The sequence below is a fragment of the Phlebotomus papatasi genome, chromosome 1 (genome assembly GCF_024763615.1).
Source record: "Phlebotomus papatasi isolate M1 chromosome 1, Ppap_2.1, whole genome shotgun sequence".
Classification (NCBI taxonomy): domain Eukaryota; kingdom Metazoa; phylum Arthropoda; class Insecta; order Diptera; family Psychodidae; genus Phlebotomus; species Phlebotomus papatasi.
This window is the reverse complement of record NC_077222.1, coordinates 24,763,029-24,782,000: the sequence shown is the minus strand read 5'-3', so window position 1 is coordinate 24,782,000 and position 18,972 is coordinate 24,763,029. Positions and strand designations below refer to the sequence as shown.

Here is an 18,972-nt window from a genome sequence, read left to right as displayed (position 1 = left end):
TAGAAAAAAAAAAACGGATAGTAGCCAGAAAATATCTAGAATACTCACACGATAGAAAGCGAAATGGAAATTAGTAATCGTCCAGAGCATTAGCGAAATATGGAATTTTAGCCTGGAAATGTGTGAAAAATCAATGGGATTGAGCGAAACAGAGACTGTAAGACCATAAACATTCAGAATACTATCAGAAAAGAGCAATGCGGGGACCATTAGTCCGAATAAGAGACGGGAAAACATGGATTATTAGCCTGAAAATACGTCTAGAATACTCGAGAGATAGAACAATAGGGGAACTGTAAGTTTGTAAATGTCCAGAATTCTTACAAGATAGAGCAAAACGGAAACTTCCGGTTAGTCCGTAAGCGGCTAAAACACCGACGAGATAGGAAAAATTAAGTTTGTTAGTCGGAAAACGTGTAGATTACTCATAAGATAAGATAAGATTTTGCCAGGGGTCAGTTCTCCATTTCGGATTACCGATGCATCCAGGCCACCAATTGGGTCCCTTATGCTTCCCCACTCCTATTCCATCTTATCCCCCGATACGGGTAGCCGCTCTATATCATAGCTCTGAGAAATACATTCTCGCGATATAACATGGAACAGAGATGTTAGTATAAAATATCTACAATATGAGACAAAATGAGGACTTTATGTTCATAAACGCACGAACTACGAGCGAGGTAGGGACAAACGAGGATTTTTAATAAATAAAGTTCAGAATACTCGTAAAATAGGACGATATGCAGACTTATAGTTCGTAAATTTTCAGAACATTTGCGAGAGTAGGCAAAACAAGGACTATTAGTCCGTAATACCTGCGAATAAGGACTAAACTGAGACTATTAGTGCACGAAACCCCCAATTACGGACAAAACTGCAACTTTTACTTCATAAACGTCCATAATTCACGTGATATAAGAAAAAATGGGGACTATTAGTCTGTAAAAGTCCAAAATATTTGCGATGTAGGCAAAATAGTTCTTGTTAGATATGAAATATATAGAACACTCGCTAAATAAGACAAAATAGTCACTGCTAGTCTGTAAATGACGGTAGTACCGTCGAAATAACCCTAAATATTGTGTGTGAAATACGAATAGCTCTGCATAAATGGGTTAGGATTGTGTATAAAATAGAGCATTCTTCTGGATAAAACCTTCACGATTGTGTGTAAAATATTATACATATCCATATATCAGTAAGCTAACAGTTGCTCATTCGTTCTATATAGCAAGTTTTCTAGACGTTTTGCCTATCCTGGTATTTATAAACTAAAGATTTCCATTTGGAAATAGCGGGTTTTTTACCCATTTTACTCTATCTTGTAAATATTTTGTACATTTATCGATTAATAGTCCACGTTTTATTCTGTATCACTTGTATTACGAACGTTCATGAACTTATATTGCCCGTATCGTCTTATATCTCGGGTAACCTATAGATTTGATAGTTGATAATCCATCTTTTGCCCTATCTCGCTAGTATTTCGGGCGTCTATAAACACTAAGTTCCGCTTTCACTTCATACTGCGGGTAGTCTACACGCTCAGCTGGGCAATCCACGTTTGGCCCTATCTACTCTGTATTTCGGGCGTTTATAAATAGACTTAGAGTCCCCGTTTTGGCCTATGTCACGAGTATTCTGCACATTTTCATTGTTAAAAATCCTCGTTTTGCTTTATCTGGCCGGTATTCCGGACGTTTATAGACACAAAGTCCGCATATTGTTTTATAATTGCCGATATTCTAATTGTTACCGCTTTGTCTTATATCGTAGGTATTTTAGATGTTTGCCAGTTAACAATTCCTGTTTTAACCTATCTCACTGTCCTAGGTGTTTAAAGACTGACAAACACCGTTTCGTCTTATTGTGATTATTAGTCGTCTTTCTGCCAACACTATAGTTGGAATTCATTGCATTATTATGATTAGGTAAATTTGTATTAGATTTACGGTTACGTCCAATTTACAAACCATAAGTTAAAAAATATGGAAAGTACGTAAAAGGAAAAAATACTTGTATAAAAGTAATTCGCATAAAATCTTTTGGATTAAAATATGTTGAAATAAGTTTTTTTTTTGTTTATGAAATACAACAATTAAAATGAATATTTGCTTATTATTTAGTCTAAAGGAAAGGTCTATGAAACTAAAAATATTAATTTACTGAAATACTAATTTTTTTACATATTTTACTCCGACCATACGCGATTATTATACCCCGTAAAAAATACGCATTCCCTATTTTTTCTGGAAATGGCGACATTTCAAGTAAATGAAATAAAGAGGAAAATTGAAACTCTTTTTATTCGTCTTCTTTTTGCTTAAAAATTCTAATTCATGCTTTTTATGACTCAATAAAAAATATAGATTTTTTTGAATATAATTGGAAAAATTATAAAAATAATTCCATTTTTCAAGTAGATTTTTCCAGAGAAATCTATATTGTTCGTGTGAGGCGTAAAACTATATGATTCCTCACTCAATTCCCTATCGGAAAAGCACTGCTGCATTTTCTATATAAATATAAAAATGATAGTATTCCTGCGTAAAAGAAATCATAATTTCCATTAATTTTGGAAGATGGAATTATTTATCGCTTGATGTGGTGCCAGGTGAATATCTATTTTGTATGTGGAATATATTTTTCACTGCTGGCAACTCGCTGTGGAATTTATTTTGACTTTTGTGGACTGGACAGATTTTGGAAAATATTTGGGGAAAAATTTCGAAATATTGTCGACAGCGATGTCGACCGTACGTCGACAGATTATTCCCCATTCTCGACAATCTGCCCAGCGTGTGCCCAGTTTTCGCCCATTTCTTGACCTCGTTTTTCGACATTTTGTCCAATTTTTGACCAGAAATGTTTATTGGGCACGCTATCTTCCATATAATTTCGTCCCTTTCGGGATTTTGACTATTTGAGATTTTGGTTTTTTGGAATTTTGCCTTTGAGATTTTTGCTTTTTGGGATTTTGATTTTAGTGGATTTTGGCCTTCTGCAATTTTGATTTTTCGGAATTTAGCTTTTTGGGATTTTGACTTTTAGGATTTTGAGTTTTTAGGATTTGATCTTCTAGGATGTTGGTTTTCAGAACTTTGATTTTTCTGGATTTTGGCGGGCATCGGAAGATTACAACATTGCATTGTGAAATTTTAGTAAGCTTTATCAAGATCTTGAGCCCCAAGACTTAAACGGTCTTCAGACTAGAGGTTTAGCCAAGTTCTCGACGGTCTCAAAATCCAAAATAATAACAAATTTTATTGCTTTTTAGAATTTAATAGTTCATTTGTCCTTAGTAATCGAATCCTAAGTCAAATTCTTCCAAAAAATCTTGATTGCTGAAAAACTAGAGCAGTTTAGCCATATGGCTAAGTCTCAAAACTGAAGCCCGTATTAGGTTGACCCTTGAAAATATTCAACCTGTAAAATTAGGCTCATGAATTCAAAGTCCTTTCCATAAGTTACCTTTAAGTAATTCGGTACTGTTAAACTTTGCGGGCTAGATATTCTTGAGAGTCAGCCTGCGTCTACTTGGGGCAAGAGTTATCATCTTAGTTTGGGAAAACAAACATATTTATTTAGCAGCAGTACCTATGAAATTGTAATAAAAAGTTTCTGATAGAATTTCAAATGTAATTAAATATAGAATCCTCAGGATCAAACGGAATCACAGAATAGAATTTCCGTAACGAAGATATAGATAGTGTTAAAGTCGCCTATAACAGATCAATCGTCGACGGTCGCATATTCCTATTTGGTTATAACTGACAACGTTTAAAATTCAATAAATTCGAGTTCATTAAAAACACATAAAATAATAGAATTATCAGCAGAAACATTCGACTTTGCTTGCCCCCTAGATTTGAGGATTTATGCTCTTCGATGGTCCAATGATTCTCTAAAACACTTTGACTAGAGCTACATAACATTTGAAAGACGAATCTGAAACACTGCAAATCCTTACAAAATTATGTTCAAAAACTTTTTTCGCTAAAATTGTTTTTTTTATTATCTCACAAAATATTGATTGTAATCTTCACCATCGGACTGATATGGATTTTGAACGACCAATTAAATTCTATATTCCATATTTGAAATTAATCTGCGAGCCACTCATCTTTCATATGGTCCCAGATGGACTTCTAATTAAAACAAATAATCTAAGAATATGGAATTAAAAAAAATTTGTAGAAAGAATAAACAAGTAAAATAAATTAGGAATTTTATTCAAGAATTCTGCGTTGATGTATTATCTGATAATTAGAGAAATAAACTTTGTCAAAGCCAAGTTAAAAATCAAACATACGCACGTAATCAACTTAATTGAAAAAAATAAATAAAGCTGCTGATTATAAATTTATTTGCTTGATTCTTCTTCATTCATTCTTTAAGTGATTGCTAAAAGTGAAGGTTTCGTTTAGTAACTGTTACTAAAAATGAACAAAGTAAGAAGGAATCATGTTAAGGATTTCAGTTTGTCTTTAATTGACTAATGGTTCTTGTGTTTTTGCAAACAATTTTATATTTTACTAGTTTAATTTCTGGATTGTTTGTTTGATGATCATCACTGCAACTGCAAATTCACTATCACCTCAGGATGTTGATTGGTGCAGGATTGAAAGGGAGCGTTGCCTGAATTCTGATCATGTTGCGTGTTTCGATCCCAAGAATGACGATAAATTCTGTTCAAATTATAAATTGATTAATATAAACCGAGATGACAGACAAATACTAGTTAATAAGGTGAATCAATATCGGAATCGACTTGCAGGAGGATTCTATCCAGAGATTCCTTATCAAGCATCAAAAATGTTAAAAGTCGAATGGAGTGATACTTTAGAATACTTTGCACAAAAATTACTAATCAGGTGTAAGTCAGATTTTTACTGCTTATTACCAGCCTATGATCCACACAATAATTTTGTAAGGGCAGTACAAGCATTATATCTGAATTCTAGAGGATCCTTAAGTAGTAAAAATGACTACACATTTTCAACACTTGATCATTTTTACCGTGGAACTATTGATTATCATTTCTTTTTATTGCGATACGAAATAAAGGAATCAAATAACTCGAATGATATTTTCGATTTGGAGAATTCGAATATCCTTTTGTATAAACTAATTAACAAGGAGGCACATGGAGAAGTATTTTTTGCTGATCAAAGGTTGTATCGCATAGGTTGTGCATTTTCCCTGATATCGCAGACTGAGGAATTTCCAAGTAAATCTGATGAAGAACAGGAGATATTTTCAAAATATATTTGCGCCCTTCAATTCCAATGCTATGAAGAAGAAGACATTACGGAGACTATTGAATTAAATGACTACAAAATAAAAATAGGAAAACCTTGTTCGGAGTGCAATGTTGTGGGAATGCACTGCAGCAGTGATTATCCAAATCTATGTGAAAAGAAGAATATGTCGCAAAATGTTTCAAGTACTTCAGCTAATACGGGTTATTTATTTTTAATTGTTTTCCTCTATTTTATTATTAGTAAACAGTTCTTATTAATGTTTTAGCTGAGATTCTTTGTTAAGACTTTGTTAAGATTTTGAATATACTTTAAACTGCATGTTGTGAAATAATAAACTCTGTGTTTTTTGTAAAACTTAATTCTTTATTGTATTATTGAAATAAAGTAAATTTACATAAATCGGTATACTTTATATAAAATAGATATATAGATATATAGGTTTATTGTTATCATTGCTTTCGGAGATTGTGTACAAGAATTAATTTTTTTTTAAATATTTAGTCAATTGCTTATAATTCCACAATCCAAAGTAAGAATTTTTCCTTTAAAACCTTGTTTATTGAGAATTTACAGTGCTTAATCCAAGTTAGTAAACCTCCAGTCTGAGACCCGTATTATCTCCGTTCGAAACGAAGTTCGTTTTAGCGGTTTTAGCTCCAGACTACGACCATTTGTTCCCAAGTACCAGATTAGAAAGAGGTTTTATATTGAGTTGGACTTCTATCTTTCGGGGGCTAAATTCTGGGACCGATTTAAATGGGGTACTTATTGATTTCCAAAATTGTGTTCGGTAATATACCGATCATGCCCGAAAATTTTGTTTTAGGCTTAAGGTTAAAGTATGTTGAAGCCAATTAAATCACTTTCGGTAAGATTTGAATTTGACTTATTCATTCTAGTAGAAAAATTTTCGGGAATGACATAAACCAAGTACATCACGCCTTATAATTATGTTCCCAGGACTATACGTAACCTTTGTTTCCCGAAAATTCATTTTGGTTTCTGGTCAAATGAGAAAAAGTTACAGCTAGAATGGAATCGAAGTACAGTAGACTCTCGCTTATCCGTGGAACGGGACCGAAATGTCACACGGATTTTGAGAGTGATACACATGTAAACTTCCGGAGGAGCAGCTCGGAACAGCATCCTCACGGCACGACTATTATTCCCAGACTGACACTCGCTTCAGCTGGAATAGCTAAATCATAGCGCCCTCTGTCTAATCGACGTATATACAGATTTGAAATAACCGATTCGTACGCTTGTGATTACATTCGGCCATCCTACAGATCATCGTCCTCGATGACAGTTTATAGTAATCGCCGTTCAATGATCCTAACCATTACGATCCTGGCCAACTTAAATCAATACATCAAAAATTTTGAAGATGATGCAGCCTCAACGTTATTACTCACCACCCCCTCCTCATCATCGCTTTAAGCTGTTTAAATGATCTCAAACTATCTCATAAAAATCTTCCACATAGCATCCCTTAACCAGAAAACTCGGTTAGATGGTCAAAGTTTGTTCGCATGATCTTTTTTTTTCTGTACAAGTGACAAGCTTTCTTCTGCAACTTTATTCTCTGTTCTCATCCTCGAGATGTCTTTATTTTAACTGCTCTCCACAATGGATTTTACCTTTGGTGCTTAAAATTCATTCTTTCACACATCATTTGCAAGTTGAGAAACCTTCACGATCAAAATATTTTTTTCACGAAAGTCTCTACATCAATGTGATATTCCTTCGTTATAGTATTTCACCAAGCAAAATTGAGAAGCCCCTGAATCAGGTGTTTCCTGGTGAGTTCCTTGTCACAATCTACATCCGCGGAGAGATTTTTCATATTGTGATATAATAAATAAACTGATTTATTTTTTTATTTTTATCTAGATCTCAGAATGTTTCAGAACTTCTGAGAAATTGTGTATCATTTTCTGCCTGAAGGTCTCTCATGTGGTCAAATTGGAATTTACTTCAGACTTTATCTAGCTAGAACATTCACCAAAACCAAATAGCACTGAGGACAAGACTGAGGCATAGAACCTTCTCTTCCGAGGCTTCCAGGAGGCAACTTCTCCCAGTGCCCAGACTCTCAATCTATTCAATTGTAGACTTATTCATTTTATCCAAGTTGAATTCGGTAATCCAGGAACTAATTTCTTGTGTTCCGGGAGAGCTTACGATTCCTAGTAAACTCAAAGCAGGCAATCTTTTGCCTCTTTCTGTCCGGAATGGAGGTATTTTTGGTTTCTTTCAAGAATCAGTGTTTCTCCTGTATTTATTGTTCTTTTTTTTTGTAGTTTGGAACTTCCTGTTGTATTCTCCAATTAGAACTTCTTCACTCTTCGCTAATGATTCCCATCTAATTGTTTTTAAATTCTTTTTATTTTGTTTAACTATTCATCTATTTATTGTCACGGATAGAGAAAACGTCACTACCCCTCTGTCACTTGGGAGTATGAAAGAGACAACTATAATTAAAAGCTGCTCAATAGATGGCGGAATAAAAATTCTCTATCTTTTTGACATTCGCTTGGCAATATATAAGGAAAACAATGTCTGTTTGTATCTCTTGACAAATTCCTCGTCCGTTAGACAAGAAACATTGTACCTCTTTGCCAAAAATAAGTAATAGAAAGATTTTTTTTATTTCCGTTTTTCATTTCATAAGCAATGCTAACTTCAGGTCGAATGTGGTGACAACAGCTGTTGGAATTTCCAGTCCAGCCACATGATTGGAAAAATCTCCACAATGGATATTTTTCCAAACCTGCAAGTTTTGCATCAATTTTCTGTATTGTACTTAGAATGCACCTTCTTTAATCCCTCTGAATTATCATGCACATCCTCAAAGTACTGGCCACCCTCAGAGTCCACATCCTCATAACCTATGAGGCCAATAATAAACGGACTCCGAGTTGCCCATCAACCCAGAGTCTGCGTCCTCAAAGTCCATAAGACAAAAAATAGCAGACTCCGAGATTTTACCTATCCCGCTCAAAGTCTACGTCCTCAAAGTCCATAAGACAAAAAATAAGCAGACTTCGAGCTATCTGTTTCACCCAGAATTCACGTCCTCAAAGTCCGTAAGGCAAAAAATAAGCGAATTCTGGGTACCCTGAGTAGTTATTTCGGCCCAGAACCTACGTCCTCAACGCCCGTAAGGCTAAAAATCAGTAGGCTCTGAACAATAAAAACGTCGAAATCTCCGGCAGGAAATCCCTGTGAAAATTTTCATTAATTACAAAATATCTAATACCAATAATTCTTCGAAGAACGTAAACGCTATGACACAATCTCTTCGCAGTCCACTTCCTGTGTGGGGTTCTCCATCCCTCCTTCTGATTATGTAAACTTCCGGAGGAGCAGCTCGGAACAGCATCCTCACGGCACGACTATTATTCCCAGACTGACACTCGCTTCAGCTGGAATAGCTAAATCATAGCGCCCTCTGTCTAATCGACGTATATACAGATTTGAAATAACCGATTCGTACGCTTGTGATTACACACATCAAAATGTTTGAAATCTAACGATTTTTTCGTTTGCATTGCAAATTTATGGAGTGAATTCTGATCTGACTGAATCGACATTCTCTCTAAACATGCGTACTGTCCAAAAAAGTTACAATGAGAGAGAATTAACAGTAGATAGAGCACATTTGCTTTAACAAAAAAACCCAAAACGGGGAAAATATGTCAACAAAATTTTTAAAATTCAACTGTCTCACGGTTTTTTTTTATGTCACCCGGAAAAAGAGTCCAAGGATAAGCGAGAGTCTACTGTAATTCCTTTTACCGACTTAATTTCCAAAAACTTTCAGAACCGAAAACAATTGTTTCTGGTTTTGTTTTTTAGAGTATGTAACTGGCTCTTCCGCTAATGCGGTATTAGTTCAACCCTTTAACGACAAGTAGGACAGCGATGTCCACTAACAGTAAAATATTTTTTGACTATGATAATTTATTTTTTCTCTCAAAATAGTCAGGAAAAATGGTTTTGTTTTTGGGAGCATGTAGGGAAACATGTAGGGTCGGAGGAACGTCTGTTCGACAGGGAACCCCCTATTGACACTTTTGCCAAAATGTTGAAAATTATTTAATGTGTTTAGTAAAATAAAAGTAATATAACGTTTTTTCTGTAATAGGGGAATGTAGATTGGTTCGCACAGAGTGAACCATCAAAGGATGAAAATTTTTTCTTTGTTTGCAAAGATCTGATCTACCATTTCTCATCTCGTTTCATGAGCTTAATAGTGATCTATCTTATGGCTAAGAAATGACGAACTAGCTGTTTGCAAACAAAGAAAAAATTTGCGTTGTTTGAAGGTTCACTCTGTGCGAACCATGCCAACATTCCCCTATACCTTTTACTATAAAGAGAGATGTTCAAATTTCGTATCCGAAACGGTACAGAGAAGGGTGTCAATAGGTGCTGACACGAGTTCTTAAAGTGTCAATAGACGTTCCTTTCACCCTACGTCAATGGCTAAAACGCTACCAAAATAAACTTATTTGACGTTTATTCGGTTTCAACGATTCTTGCATACCTCTGGTCTTAGGTAATGCAGGTTCAGGTTAATTTTATTTGGAACCATGACATAAAAGATATCCGGTAATCTCCAATTAGAGTTGTTTCTCTTAAGAACGAAGTTTTAGGACTTCTCGAGTTTTGGTTCAGGGTTTAGGGTTACATTAGTGAAAACCGAAACGGAAGCTTTCAGATAGACTTATTTCTTCGAGGAACGAAGTTTCCGGGAACGACGGGTACTCGACACCCTGGGCCCTGGGAAAACCAAGTATTCGATCCGAATATTTTAGGAACCCAAGCTTGATACTCCCCATTCCTCGGTTAAACCAACAGTGACTCTTTTTCACCACGAACACCCTGTTGCGGTACTGTTCTAATTACGACCGTTGTAATCTTAATGGAAGGCTTGACTTCGCCAAAATATCATTTCGGTAGATTTAGATTTTGATTCAGATTGAAGTTAAGACGAAGTTAAATCCGTTTGATAAAACACTTTAATTAGGCAGTTCTTCCATTTGAAGATTCCGTATTTAGTTTGATAGATTGCACGAACGATCAGAAAGCGATCATAGATTCAAGTTAAGTAGAAATCTGTGAGTTGTGCTATCTGGTCTGGACCATATTCGGTATATTCTGTCATCAGCTAAATCAGCTTGAATGGAATCCCTTTCAGCTTCTTGATCACAATGCAACAGCCCTCCTTGGCGACATGCGTCTTCTATTGAGCATCTGAAAATTTAAATATCCGTTTTGTTATTTACTCGGTAATTGGTTGAAGATCTTCCAATGTGCGCCTGTGTGGGGTACTTTTTGATGTTGCACAGAATAATAAATTCCTGTTTCATTGACAATCAGTCGGAGTCGGGAAAAATTAACAAGAAATAGTTGATTTTTGTATGTGTTAAGCGATGAGACATGAAAATTGGTTGATTTTGTTGTATTAGAGTATGTTTTGGAAATGTATGTGTCTGTGTTTTTCTTCTCCCTCATTTTCTCAAAAAGAATAATAAAAAAAAGACCTCTCTCGTATGCCTTAGCATTTATAATACGAATAGAGTTTGTAATATGACTTTGATGTGTATTTTATAGGCAAGAGAGCGCACCCAGAAGCAAAATTGTGGGGCCCCAACCGTCAGTGAGTCAATTCCCGTGAATCGCTACTCTGGTCGCCTTCCATCCTCTCTTTCGCTCTTTAGTCCGTGGATGAGTCTCTAGTTTACATTACTATATAGCATAGTGTTAAAAAGTGATATATACATATGTCGTGTATATTACCAATTCACATATACTGTGATATGTTTGAAATTTTCAGTCGCCCAGGGTCGTTTTTGTCGATTCCACGAGACTCTGCTGCCCGCCCGCCTGTCAGTGTTGTTTTGGTGGCTTTTGCTTTTTGTTCATCCATACCCGATCCGTTGTAGAGTTGCGCGCGCGCTTCTAATCTCCTACCGAAATCTCTTTCTGCAGCATCCTCAAAGTCAAAGGATATCACACACCTACACCTTGGATTACATCATCAAGTGCAATCAATTGCGCCGTTTAAGTGATAAAAAGGTGTTTCAATTAAGAAGAATCTACCAAATTCTTCTCACAGTGTGCTCAAAAGAATCTCTTGTCAACAAAATCTTTCTGTGAAAATCTATCTTTCAGACACTATCGAAAGTGATATAGAAAAAATTTTGTGTGTTAAAACAGGTGAATTCGACGGCAATTAAGGATAAAAATTGCCCATCAAAACCTCAACAGAAAAGTTTCCCTTACGTCTCACAAATTGAGACTTGTTGAATGTGATTCGAGGTGGTGAAGATATTTTGTGCAGCATTAACCGCATCATTTTCACAAAATTGGAGGTGCAATTAAAAGTGAATAAATCTCTTGCAATTTCTTTAAGCATATTTGCTCTTGTTTGCCGGGCATGTTCACTCTCCAAAAATGAAAATGATCGCGCGATATTCAACAACGATGCCAGTTTTTGCTACGCTTTGTCACAATTATCCACACGACAAATCTTCTCCACCAAACATGCTTTTCACCATTTCACTTCCCGGCTTTTCTAGTCACCGTGGGTGGGCCTCCGGTATTATTGGGAACTTTTTTTTTAGTTTGACGAGATATTAAGGCGGGAAAACTATTGAAAAGAATACAGAAATGAAAAATTTAAACTCGGCAGTTGACTTTGACGTTTGAGGTTTTGTTTGAACTGTCAAATTGACAGTTCTGCAGAAGTTTGAAAATTTGAATATTGTGTTGACAATAATTTATTTTTAAAGAAGTAGTAATTGCTTTGGCTGGTATTATCGTTTGACAAGACACATGACGTTTTGAAGGAAACTGTCAAAATTACAGTTTCATCAATTCTTAAGAAACCAAATAGCTTTTATTTCGACGATTAAACTATTTGAGTGTTGTAACATTTAAAATGAAGCGTTACCAGGGAGTGATTAAGTATGGCCAACGAGTTAACCGTGAGAGACAGATCGGCAGATCGGCAGATCGCGTTGATCAGTCTATGATCGCCTAATCGGCGCCGATCAGTCCACATGATCATGCCAATTGGCGAAGACAGTTAACTGTGAGTGACAGACCTATTTATCCTCTGAGCGTTACAATTTGAATAATGTGTATTTAGAAATTATGACAGTTTTAGCATAAACGTCAAAGTGATAACCTTGAAAAATTATAAAACTTCGAACAATCCGTATTTGCGAAAAAATGAATTTAAGAAAATAAGCAACGTGTTACTGAAAATGCAACAGTAAAGTTCGAAAAAGGTTTATTTAAAAACTGTCACGCTATCAGTGAAAGTGTTAGAGTGAGAATTTCCAGAATTGTTAAAGATAAAATAATTTTAAAATTAAGAATATCATTTTCAGAAAATTGTGTGACGTAACACTGTTAAAGTGACAATTTCGAAGAATTACTTACTTTCGAAAAGTTTGTACTTTAAGAAAAAAAACGTATTCATTATAATATGCTATATATGCCTTATATTGTAAGTGTGTAACGACACTTTAAAGTTTAAATAATTTTTGTTAAATATCTGTGATGTTAGCAGCGAAACTTTCAAAGTGACAATTGTACAGAATTTTTAAAGACGGAATAGTTTTCTATTTTCGAATAACGTTTTATGAGACACATGAATTCTAAATATATCGAATAGATTTTGGTTTGAAACTTATAACGTTAATATCGAAACTGATTTTGTTATACCATTAATAGCAGCGAAACTGTCAAAGTGACAATATTACAGAATTGTTAAAGACGGAATATAGTTTTCTATTTTCGAATAACGTTTTCGGAGACACATGAATTCTAAATATATCGAATAGATTTTGGTTTGAAACTTATAACGTTAATATCGAATCTGATTTTGACAAGTTTCGTTCAGATTGTAAAAATATGCAAAAGTTTCTATTTCGAGGAATACCGTCATCTATAGGAAACATGCAGTGTAACTGCTAGCAAAAAACGTCAATGTTCGAAGTTTTTGGTTAAATACTGTAACAGGTTTTTCGAAAATATTTGGAAAATGAAGTTTCTTTGAGGAGATCTTGAGCACCTAAACATATTCAAAAATGAACAGTAGCGAAAGCCTCTTGAAGGTTTTTACCTCGAAAAAAGGGTTTTCGAATTAAAACATCCTAGTTCATATCGAATCGACGGTTATTGTGAAATTTAGAGATGTCAAAAGAAGTGTCACATATACTTTTCACGCATTCTGAAGTTCTGTCATGTAATTTGACGTTAGATATTTGATAAGGAAGCTGTCACTTTGATAGTCTTTCTGAAACTAACAAAATGACAGTCCTGTCAAGACTGTCAAAATGATAACAACTTTCAGAAATTTTGTGATTTCTCATGTTCATTTAAGATTTATAAATCAATAATTTTACATAGAATAATGTTTTTAGCATAAACTGTCGCAACAATGAGTCTCCAATGGTGTCTACACACTAAAACTAATTTTCGTCAAAAACTGCCTTTTTAAAAAAAAAAAAATTCTGACGTTTATGCTTACAAAAATAGGAGAATTTTTTTAAAAGGCATTTTTTTTAAAAAAAATTGCTTCTTATGTCTAGTAGTGTCTAGTTGTCTCTAAACCAATTCAAACTTGGCTCTAAAGGCAAAGCATGTCTGAATTTGACTACTAGGAAAAATTACGCTTTAGTTTTCGAACAAGTTTTCGGTATTTGCCACACGATTGTTTGGTGTTGAGCACTAAGTACTGTCACTTTGACATTACATCTAAATGACACCTCTGGAATAGTATTATTATAAAGTAATTTCAAAACCTCCTGTGACAAAATTTGTGAAGAAATACTGCATATTTTTCAAAACTGTCAAAAAGACACTTGAACAGTCAAATTGACAGATAGATTTCCTGTCAAATTTTTAACGTGAGAATTTCAATGAAATGTCAACAGTATTTATATAAATGTCAGAATTTGTCTCGGTGTTTTAAATTGATATTTCCGAGTTTATAATTAATATGACCTAAGAGTTAATTCACTACAAATGGTTCAATGGAAATTTTGTTAGTCTTTAATGTCTTTTTTGTTATAAATATTTCCACGTTTCATCCAAACACTGCCGCCATGGCAAATGCGATGATATTTACATTGAAAATTAGCAAGAAACAAAAATACATTTATGGTTTGTGATTTCCATATTATCGGCTCAATAGAAATAAAATTTTTCAGCACGTTCATTTTCTTCATGGCAAGTTAATTAATTCTATTTAAATAATCTCCGCGTCTCCTCGTGTTCTTTCAAGAAATTAAAAGAAAAAAAAATCGTTAGAATGTGAAACAATTTAGTTTCTTTGACACTTTTGTGGTATGAAGATTTCTCAATGGGATGAACACTAGGATTAAAGATAAAATATTTCCTGGGAGAACTCTATAAATTTAGAAATTTTTGGCTATAAAAGAGGAAATTGTGTCTCGGTTTATGAGTGACATGAATTGGATGGCTATATATTTTGTGCGTTTTCCTTCGTGGAAGGAAAATTATATGTTACGGAAAATGTAAGAGATGGAATAATAAATTTATCCATTTGGTTTTAGTTGAAGAGTCACAATAATAGTGTCATTGTCGATCTTGTTTAAAGTTAAACAGAATCATTCATAAATAATTTGAGGCGTTTTTTGAACAGAAAAGTCCGTAACCATTTGGTATCAAAGCAAAGAGACAAACATTATATTATTGTAGAGGAGGGCAAAGAATGTCAGCCACTTGGCTTCTCATGAACGATCGTCATAATAACTTTAATAAAATTAATTTATTCTTGTTACTTCTCTCTTTACCATTCAGTGTCTAATTCAATGCACTTGCAGTTGTGCATGTGGTATGCAGTGAAAATTAAATGAGAAATGGAGGGATGTCAAGAGACAAAGTCACAAAAAAGGCACTTCTAACATGAATATAATTTATTAAATGAAGAGTGAAACTTGGTGTGGAATGACGGAAAATATCATGGAATTTCAATGAAAATCACGGAGATCTCAGAACCTTGTATATACGCAGTGAATGGCAATACGATATTGTTAATCTCATCTTGTGGCTTATGGCGAATTTCTAACAACTCAACAAATTAATTTTTCAAATTCCGAAAGTTCATTCAATTCAGAGTCTGCTAATTGAAGAAATTTGGTAATTTCTTGGAAAAAAAAGATCACGAAGAAGAGTGAGAATTGAATTTATCAGAAAAATGAGAAAAACGGTGAGAAAGCAATCCATAAGAGACTCTAACTAGGGGTGAATAACTTTTACCACAAACGTGTGCTTCATTATTTTGTCAATAATAATTTTTTTTTGAAATATAAATTCGTCTCAAAAGATTTTATTAAAATAGAATGAAAGAGTGAAAATTGAATTTTCCGATTTCCGAAATAATATTGCTTATCTGTTATTTTAAAATAGCTTTCATGATCAATTTCGAAAGAAGGATTTATGTTTTTGAGCGATAGATTCTAAATGAAAAATAAATTAAAAAAAAACAAAATTGTATTTCTTACACCCGTTATAATGCTTGAAAGTTTTCTGTGTTAAACCAAAATGAAAACCTTTCGAAGATCGAGTTCGAAAAACTAAGATTTTCAGACCTAAGGCTTTACCGTCTGGCTTAACTCTTCTAATTCCTTATCAGGCATATTTTTTAGGGAATTGTTGTTTAGGATTAAATATTAAGGGCAAAAGATCCATTAGATTTTGAAAAATCAATAAAATTGCTTGTTATTTAGATATTTAAGACCTTCGGGAACTGGGCTAAACCTCCAGTTTGAAGCCGGCATTACATGCGGCAAGCCCATTGCAAAAAAATGAAAAAAATCTTTTAAATAGTTAGACTTTTTCAAATTCGCAATTACTTTTTTTATTTTCTAAATAATGAACATATTTTAGAAATTTTCCTTAAGATCAAAGTTCGAAAAAATACGACTTTATTTTTTAAATGTAATTTTCGTAAGATCGTCCGTTTCATTTCGAAATATTTGAATTAAATGGAATTAAACAGTGTATTTTTTTGAATTCCGATTCATCTAGACAGATTATTTTAATCTATCTATTATTTACTAAGTATTTTTAATTTAAAAAAATTTTTTAGGTCAAATTCGAAAATTCGAATAGGACTGTAATTTTTAAAATATTTTTTAACAATCAAAATAGCAAATTTTGAATTTCAAAGCTGTATTCTTTAATTCCTTTAATTTAAGAAAAAATATGATTCTAAAATATTGCTCAAGATCAAGTTCGAAAAGTAAAACTTTAGTATTTTTTTTAAAATTTAATTATGGCAAGATTTTTCGGCTTCATTGCGAAAGATTTGATTGAAGTGGAATTAAACAGCTTTTATTGAATCTCGAAAATACTTTAATTCCTAATGAAAAAATATGATTTTAAAATTTTGCTCAAGATCAAGTTCGAAAAGTAAAACTTTAGTATTTTTTTTTAAATTTAATTTTGGCAAGATTATACGGCTTCATTGCGAAAGATTTGATTGAAGTAGAGTTAAACAGATTTTATTGAATCTCGAAAATACATTCTTAATTTTCTAAGTATTCTGTATTTGAAAAATGTTAAGTCCCTATTTCGAAAATATTTTTTTTTTTTAATAATTTGTAGCAAACAAAATAGAAAATTTATTGCAGAGGATTTAGATGAAAGAATAGAAGAATATAAGTTTTCGAATATCGAAACTCTATTCTCTATTCAATGTACTTTGGAATTAAGAAAGAAACTTTTAAAGGATTGCACTCTAAAGTGAGATTTTGTGTTCGTACAAGTTACATCCCTTTCATTGATCCTTCTGTAATTCAGAATCTTATTTTAAATAGATTTTCGAAATACTAAAACTTCATTTTAGAAATAATTATATTCGAAATGACAATTTTTTATTAATTTTTGCTTTTGTAAGATTAAGAAGTTGATCTTTTCGATTTATGAAATTATATTCAATGTACTATGTACAATTTTAAGAAAATAAACATTTTGAAGTTTAATTTCGAAAAACTATGATTTATAAAGTTGATCGAAATCGTGCATTTCTCGTTTCCAATTCATTTTCAATTAGCAAAATGCTATTAAAAAAATATGATAAAAATAAACAGAACAGTTTTGTTTATTTTTCGGTAGTATTTTGTAACGCAAGTTTAAAAATTTCGAATTTCGAAAATCATAATTTTGTTTAAGAATCTATAAAGTTCGAATTTTAAGTTAAGAGATCGGATTATTGGGTTTACAAAATCGGAAGTTTTCACATTTCTTTTTCTTTTTTTTTTATTAATTCCTAAAATGTTCTGTTTTTAGAATTAATTAAATTTCGAATTGGATTATATTCATGGGGATTTTTTTTACACAGTAATAATTTAAAGCTTGCCAACATTATTTTAGGTTCGGTTTTACTTTATTCCCAATCCGAAACTAATACAATTCGATTCGAATTCGAAATGCTACAATCGAATAGTCATTAACCCCTTTAAGTTTGATCGCTCGGGTGATGCCCAAATGAATTGCCAAGTTTGAGCAATTTTCCCCTGAAAAAAAATAACACCAAAGTAGTTTCGGCAAGTTTTTTTCGTCCCTGGCCCAATGGTGGAACGTTCGAAAAAGATGTCATAAATTTAAGACAAAGATCACATGAGATCAAATTAATTTTCCACGCATTGTGTCGCATTTTCAAGTCACGTCCATTGAGCTTGAACTGGGGAAAATACAAATGTCGGACGAGTGAGAAGTAAATAATCCCAAGCTAGTGGATTATTTACTTTCATCACCCACTGATTCAAATCTGTTCGCACCATGAGAAATTCTCCACGAGACGTGTGTGTGCACTATATTTAAATGGATATTATTGTAGGAGAAGAAGTGTTGTACGCATCGTAACTGGCATCGTCGTTAATTATAACCATAAGGTGCTTGTGTAAAATTATTGTGATAAATCAGCAGTTTTTATATCATCTCAACAGAGCGATTGGAAGACGACATTAGTTTGTGGTTACTTTTGGTGTTCTAAAAGTGCCAGAATATCATCATTCTAAACACAGTGTCTGTGCCAGTGCTGCACTTTTCCCGCCAAAAAAAAAATAAAGAAATTCTATCATCGTCATCATCCAGCAGAACGAGAACAAATCACGTACAGTGAATTGAACATTAGTGAAAAGGTATTTTCTTCTTCTGGTGGCAATCAGCACATTTATGTGCCAAATTCTATAAACAGGGTGAGATAAGATTTATAATATGACAAAATAAATTTATCCTTCTCTCAACCCCAACGAAATATTCCGAAAATGCTTCAACTTCTTTCATCAAACATTTCTTCAATTCTGCCAGCAAACCTACAATAACTCTATTCTTTCTCTTCCTCTGCCAAACACTCACAACATCGCCAATAACTATGAGCACATGCTTATATTTTAGTGAGGTTCTGACCGACTAATTCCCAGCCTATTCGAAATTCGTGTTTATTCGCAATTAGACAGTCTCAAGAGCTTATCGATCTCCTGGTGAAAATATTCCTCAGTCTTTCAAATGTCAGACGGGGTGGGTCAATGTGAGTGAGGATAAAAAGTTTCATAGAACTTTTTTTTATCTAACATATCCATTTATATTATGGTTTGTTCCTCCCAGTGCTAACGACACGCCGTATAGGCTCGGTTGTTCGTAAACTTCGTGC

At 33.5% G+C, this 18,972-nt stretch overlaps 1 protein-coding gene across 24 annotated transcripts in view; it reads left to right on the top strand.

The window, feature by feature from the left end:
• The window catches only part of LOC129798300 (polypyrimidine tract-binding protein 2), a 712,220-nt gene that overhangs the window by 205,712 nt on the left and 487,536 nt on the right, over positions 1–18,972 (top strand). For 3 of the 24 annotated variants that reach the window (XM_055841389.1, XM_055841384.1, XM_055841375.1), the window contains exons 1-2: positions 11,162–11,597; positions 18,266–18,517. The exons of 7 other annotated variants lie outside the window; for them this stretch is intronic. The gene's annotated coding sequence lies outside the window, so the exon portion shown is untranslated. Of the gene's footprint in view, positions 1–11,115; positions 11,663–12,184; positions 18,518–18,972 lie in introns of those variants that run through there. 14 more of the 24 variants (XM_055841385.1, XM_055841378.1, XM_055841369.1 and 11 more) reach the window with 10 other exon arrangements.